Below are 7,051 nucleotides of genomic sequence, written 5' to 3'. Positions count from 1 at the left end.
ATTCTTTTGGTTTTGGGTATCTTAAGTCCTTTATAAGACCTTGTTCACTGCTCTTTCACCCTGAATATACAAAGGAATCCCATTAGTATAGTCCTGCCGCTTGCCAAGTAGTGGGAATTGATGTGCATGTGGTAATGCAGACTTGGAGTGGTTCTTTAGTCACACTGCCTTAGGTGCAAGTGGCATGGAGAAAACCCACTATTAAAGTACTTTGTGCTAGATATCATGGGTATACACGCTGTAACATGAAGTAGGAGATAAAAGACTTTCTCTCGCTTTTGCATTTCTGTTTGAAATTTATTTTACGCTTTTCAGTGTGACTCGTATTGCTTTAGAAAATAATAAGTATTCCCACAGAATTTAGCTAAAGATTGACTTACACTAGAGGAAACTATTTTAAGATGTTTGATCTGACTTCTTTTGAGGCATAAAGAACTGGTTTGTAAATACTTGCTTATTTTGAAATTAATGTAAGAAAATAATAGTATGAACTAAGTGTTAAATCAGGGTTTGTTGGATTGGGGTTTTTTTAACTACTACCAAGATTCTCTTGCTAGTCCTGATTCTGTGTGTGTGTCCAATTAACTCTCAACTCTTATTCTTATAGGCAGTTACTGGGCAAAGCTTTGGAACTGAAGATTTTCGAGCAGCTCTAGAAAATGGAGTCCTGTTGTGCGAGTGAGTATTGACTTACCTATATAAAACCCCCTCAGGTTAACATCACCTGGCTTCTGTCCTTCCTGGCCCCTGAATTTTTTTTTTCCGTACCAAAAGTATTTTGTAGTAAATAATTTTTTTTTTTTTTTTAATATTTGTTGTTTGCCATGGGAAGTAAAAGCAGCTTTTGGACATTCTCTTTCCAGATCCATGTATTCTGTGTGTTGTCCCCTACACTTCTTTGTGTGATACTGAGAGAATTGTGCTGTTGTTGATTGATTATATTGGGTTTGAGTATAATGCCCAGGATATCCCAGGGCTTTCTCTTTAGATCGTGCAAGGTGGTGTGGCCATGACTGGGATCAAACCACTCTTACCCCTATACCCACTGTTGTTTTGTGGGTTTGGATTTCTGTGCTCCATCCCCAGCCCTTGAGTGTTGGTTCTATAAATTCGGCAACTACCTATTCCTACCACAGACCTTTACACTCAGCTTGTTTTGGAGCACTTTCTGTAAGAAGCTTCCTTGTGCTTATATATTGTAGGCTTGGCAATGATTGGACTTGCCTGGTTTCGGTGCTAGACTGAGTCAGAGGTGTAAAATGTCCACTCATCAGGTCTTATCCACATATCTGTAATTAGCTTTGCAATTACTGGAACAGGTTTCCAGGACTGGAAGTGGTGCTAATCCCTTCGTATTTTAAGGAACAGGAGTTGAAAATGTCTTTAGAACACCAGTGCAAGAGAAATCTCATTAGAGAACTATCTGGGATGCTAAAAAGAAAATACTAGAAATCTCAGATCCACTCTAAAATCAGTTCAGCCAAGCTAACTTTCAGAAAATATTTATGAAAGGTCAGCTCTCTGAGCTTCTTTTCCTATATATAATTCTTTCCTTCTGTGAAGAATACCATGTTTTCTGTCCTTGCCTTTATTTTTCTTTGGACCCTTTGCGCCTCGAGTCTTATCTTGCTAGTTTCTTCTGAAGTTATCTGTAATAAGGGGCATGAATTAATTTTCAATAATATTGTAGAGCTGGATGCTGCATGTTCATTATTTGTGTAATTAAATGTTAATGAGTGTGAATGTGGTAATAAAAATGATTTATACTTTTAATAAGAAGGTATTTCTTCAGGTATGTGTTTAGTGGGATGTGTATATTGTATTCTGATATAACTCTTAAATAATGTGTTTAGGAATTGGCCATTAACTGACACATCCTAATCCTCTGATATCTTCATTGTTGACACTTATTTGGCAAGAGAATGTGAGGCTCCATCTGCCAAGTGCAAATCAGTCAAATTTATCTGTAATTAATAATAATAATCCAAGAAAAACATCCTATAATTTCTTCAGCTGAGCGGCTTGCCTTAGGAGGCATGCAACTTTCTTGAAAGCAAAACATGCCTCATTATGGTGTACCAAAATAGCTGCTCCCCTGTGCTGTAATTTTGAATTTGACATACTTGAAGTCCAAGGAGGAGTGATTTTTCATAGAAATTCTGTGGAAACAGGAAAGAGCAGATGGCAAAAATTTTCAGATGTCCAATTTTCACCAAAGACAACACAGTGCAAGATCTCAAATAGTTGAGACAAGCTAGAAATTGTGTTGCCCATTTCCTTGGTTCACCTGTGGCATGGCTAATTTAGGTGGATATATTATCTCTGGAGATTGTGTATCTGACTTAAACTATAGCAGATAAGACCTCTACTTGCACCACATATTCCTGTAGCATCCAGTCAGTTTGTTTGTCCTACTCAAAGACCAAGTGCACACGTTGTCTGAGTGATCAGTAGTTGACAAAATAAAGCCTTTTACATTTTGCCAATTCTCGTGTGCATACACTAGAGAAAAACTTTAGTGAATTTCTTTCTGGTCACATGCTACTTCATGTTCTTCAGTAAAATAAAACAAATAAAAATTATGCATTTGGAAGATTTAGAAATAAAAAAAAGGGGAGGAATGCAAACTTTTTTTTTATTCCACCTCAACAGGTAACTTTTTTTGGGTGGGAAAAGTAATCAGATGTGTCTCGTTTGCTAAATAACTTAGTTTAATTGAAAAATCTCAGGATCTGCAGCTCTTTTTTTTTTTTTTTTCTGCCGTTACTTAGAAATGTATCCTTCATTCCAGTGTATAGGGGTAAACTGTTCTTTGTGTTTATTTCCCAAATACATTTTCTGCTTGAGCAAAAGATGCTTTTTCCTTACACAGAGTTTTAAACTCCAGGTCTTGTCTCTGAACTGATGTGGGTAGATCACAAAGCTGTGCTGATGCTTTTTGTGGGGTGAAGGGTCTGCCCAGACAAGCAGCAACAAGAAGAGAGAGCAAGTACAAAAATCCTCAGAGCTATATATGAAGGCAGATGAAGTCTGCAGGGTGTCCTGAGGTCCCTGTTCTCTGCTGACCTTGTGGTATAGGGTGTAATTTGGTGAACCACAATATTTCCCTACCTCCATGATTGAAAACCTGGGTATAAACTTGCAAGGAATCCCGTGCCTCATCCTCACTGCAGGATAAGGAGTGCATTTGGGCTTGTGTATTCAGTAGTGATGTGTTAGTCTGTCCTGTCTTAGCTTAATTATGAATTTTATGTGAAGAGCGATATCAGGTACAGTTTCTTCTGACTGAAATGGAAAATGACTTGTGCATGTAAATTATAGGTGCCAAAAAAGATTGCTGCCCACAGCATTCTGGGCTTGGTAGCATTATGAAAACTGAGTTTATTACTCACTATTACAGGAATATTAGTGCTTTCACACTGAACTCTGAAAATCAATATTCTGGTACATTTTTGACATCTGCTCAGAACCTTTATGTGAAAAAAATCTTTAAATAGGAAATTTGAGTCCAATTAACATCACTACCCATGTAGTAGAAACACTGATCCTTTTCTGCCCACACATCCTCAGGCATTTTCTTTTTTTTCTCACTTTGCTGTTCCCAGAAATCTTTTTGTGTGACTTGTCTCATTTTTGCTTCTACAATCTGTTCTTGCTTGTCACTTCTTGGCAGTGTTAATAGGTTCAGCTCAAATTTGTTCAAATCATTTTAAGTTAGGACCATATGCAAAGTATTTCTTAACAAGCATTGATGCTTATGCTTAAGTACAGTAAATTATGTAACAGAAAATCATATGACTTTTTTTTCAGTTTGATTAACAAGATCAAACCTGGCATTGTTAAGAAGATCAATCGTCTGCCAACTCCAATAGCTGGCTTGGTAAGTAATGGCATGGAATCTAATATCTGGGGTATGAACCAAGTGATCTTTTTTTTTAAGGAGTTTTCAAAATTTTAGCTCCATTTTTATTTTTTGTTCAAAACCATACCATTTCTATGTTGCCTTAGACCACAAAGGATACTTAATCTGTCATTTGCATCTGTAACTTTAGTCATCCTGTCACTGCATGAAGCTGCATCGTCCCCAGATGTATCAAGCACTGGCTCCTGTGCACAAACCTCTGTAGCATTGCTTGTTTCTGTTTAAAGGCCACCATCTTATCTTACATTCAGAAGCCACTTCCAATATCCCTTTCTTAGGGAATGGGCAGAATAGGAAATGTTCTGTATAGCTAAAGTATTTTTAGAACCTGTTTCACTCCACCCACAGCAAAGCTTTAGTTGCATTAAAATAACTCCAGTGATGCAAAGATCTCTCTTCAGGTTTCAGCTGAGGGATTTGCCAATGTTTTGGCTGTAAATCACATTGCTGGGGGTAGAGGTGGGAGATGTATGTAATAATTTTCACAGGAAATGTAAAAGATTTCTGTATGCTGTTTGGAAAATTTACTGCCCAAAGACTAGGATAAGTTTTGTAGTCATTTAGCATCAGAAATCCTTTTGTGGGTAAATGAATTCAAAGAATTCCTTCTTCATCATTTTTTTCACTCGGACAACCTTGTTGGCTATTCATGTCACTTAGGGTGTCAAGGCTACTTAGTCCTGTCACAAAAACTATTGGTCTCATATTACAAGATCCGAGGTGAAGCATGATTCCTGTGATAAATGGAAGATCCCACCTTGTGATAAACATGCAGGCTCAACATTAGGGAAAATTACCTGGTTTCTTAGTAGGAGAAAGCAGAACTTCTCTAGATACTTTTATTTATATGTTTTAATGGGATGAGTGAACAAAACATTGGCTTTTGCTGGTCGACCGTGTAGCTCATTAGTGTATAAGTGTAGTTAACTTGGCTGGAGGTCATAAGATTAGGTTAAATTGCCCTAAGTTGTTGCACAAGCTGAGAACGTGCATTTCCACATCAAACGAACGTAGGAAGTATTACTTGCTTTTGTCCCAGACAAGCTCAGGTATTTAGGCTTGTGAATAAGACTGCTGCACATTCTTTTCCTGTGAGGCATACAAAAAAAAGAATTCAAATGAAACCAAAATAATTCTGGGGAGGACAGCACAGTTATTTGACGTGGCATCTGAAGTAGCCCTTAGATTCAAAACAGAAAACCATAAGCTAGGTTTCATTTTTGTGGTGATTTAAGTGTTGTCTTGAATCATAACTGCAAGCACTCTTGTTTTTATATGCATTTTTTATGTCTAGATGTGAAAATGCAGAGTATTCATTTGGTGTGTAGTTTATATCTCACTTGTAGTGTATTACTGTTTCTTCAAGTTGTTTCTAGTTCCTACAAGTCTTCAAAAGTAAAGGGAAAAGGTGGAAAGGTGAATGATTCTTGTAGATTGGGATCACCCAGTGTTATTGTTGTTAAAATACAACTTAAAGATAGTAATTGACAGAGCTGTTTTGTGTTAACCTGTGGAAAAGGTTTTACACAAACACTTCAGACTACAATTATGAAGGCCATTATTGGGAGAGGTTCAGAAGATGGTCCTTATAGTGACAATAGTGGAAGACTGGTTTTCCCAGACTTGAGAGGAACCTTCTCAGTTACACCAGCTTGGAAGGGCCCAGGTTTCATCCCAGCATGTAAAACTCAGATTAAAAATTTTGGGGATTTGTGTTTATAAGAAAGCAGACATAGATACCTGGCAGGCTCAGGATACTGTGGTTGAAAGACAGGATTTAGAGATAGAAAAAGCTTACTAGAGAATTAGGTGGTAGGCTTGCTTGACATGTTCTGGATATATTTTCATTGCTTGTAGGTTGTTTCTCCCACAAATTTGCTTCTAGTATTTTCTGTGGCTTGATAAATATTATATATACACTTCTGTGGCTCCCACTTCTTCTGTCTTCAATGCCTTCGAGTCTCACACTAATTGCTCCCCAGCAAGCCTTTATGAGATCTAGAAATCACTGTTGGAAGGGGGGAATTTATGTGTCTCACTTTTCTCTCTTTTTTTCTCTCTCTTTATTTTTTTTAAAACAGATGGAAATTTTAATATCGAGAGATGGCAGGGTTTTTTCTAAAACGTAACGAGATCTAATCATGTTCTTTCTACAGCTTCTTCATGCTCCTCTAGACTCATTCCTGTAGTCCATTTCCAAAACATTTTATGCATTCATTGTGCAATTAGCATCCATTTCTCTTCTGAGTCTTCTGATTCAAAGGAAACAACCCCCCCCATGGTTTTGAGAGTTTCGTGGCAGTCTGATTATCAGAAGGAAACAAACACTTTGAAAGACATCTTGTTTCTCTTCCCCCCCCTTTCCCTCCCCTTTGTTTTTCTTCCCCTCCAGGAATTTCTCAAGTTTTGGTTTTGTTCCCTAGGGAGTTAATATATTTTATTTCCATATAAGTATGCTGTTTAAGCATTGTGTTCACTTCAACTATTTGACAGGCTTTTTCAGCAGTACTGAAACACAGCGTTGAATAATTGAAAGACATCTTGTTTCTCTTCCCCCCCCTTTCCCTCCCCTTTGTTTTTCTTCCCCTCCAGGAATTTCTCGAGTTTTGGTTTTGTTCCCTAGGGAGTTAATATATTTTATTTCCATATAAGTATGCTGTTTAAGCATTGTGTTCACTTCAACTATTTGACAGGCTTTTTCAGCAGTACAGAAACACAGTGTTGAATAGATGCCTTTGGTTGAATCTCCAGAAGGGTTTTGTTATCTGGCTTCTTTGAGTTCATGGTTGTTTTGAAAACAAATTGTTTGAGTAAAATAGTAAGTGAAGGCCTATAGGAATAATGAAACATTCTGTTCTATATGGAATATTGTGTGCTAGATTTTTTTTGTATTGAGTTAGGGTGAGGTGTTGCTTTTAATGAAGTCCATGCATTATTGATTTATGTCTTGTTTACTTTTATGACACCTTACTTATCCTGAGATCTAATAGGGACTTTATATTGGCAGGAACATTTTACACAACTCAGATTAAGGCTTAGCTTTTACCTTTAGTTTGATTGTACTGCTGCCTAGTGACTTTTTTGTTGTGGATTGCAGTGATTCAGGTCTAGTCATGATGGAATGGAAAA

At 37.2% G+C, this 7,051-nt stretch overlaps 1 protein-coding gene across 3 annotated transcripts in view; it reads left to right on the top strand.

Annotated features, from left to right (window-relative positions):
• The first annotated feature begins 607 nt into the window (after positions 1-607).
• LMO7 (LIM domain 7) overlaps positions 608-7,051 on the top strand; it is a 97,380-nt gene continuing 90,936 nt past the window's right edge. For all 3 annotated transcript variants that reach the window (XM_017725825.1, XM_017725823.1, XM_017725827.1), the window contains exons 1-2: positions 608-678; positions 3,811-3,880. The gene's annotated coding sequence lies outside the window, so the exon portion shown is untranslated. The remainder of the gene's footprint in view (positions 679-3,810; positions 3,881-7,051) is intronic.

Source organism: Corvus brachyrhynchos, unplaced genomic scaffold (genome assembly GCF_000691975.1).
Source record: "Corvus brachyrhynchos isolate BGI_N302 unplaced genomic scaffold, ASM69197v1 scaffold121, whole genome shotgun sequence".
Taxonomy (NCBI): Eukaryota; Metazoa; Chordata; class Aves; order Passeriformes; family Corvidae; genus Corvus; species Corvus brachyrhynchos.
Note: the sequence above shows the minus strand (reverse complement) of the source record. Positions and strands in the feature narration are given on the sequence as shown.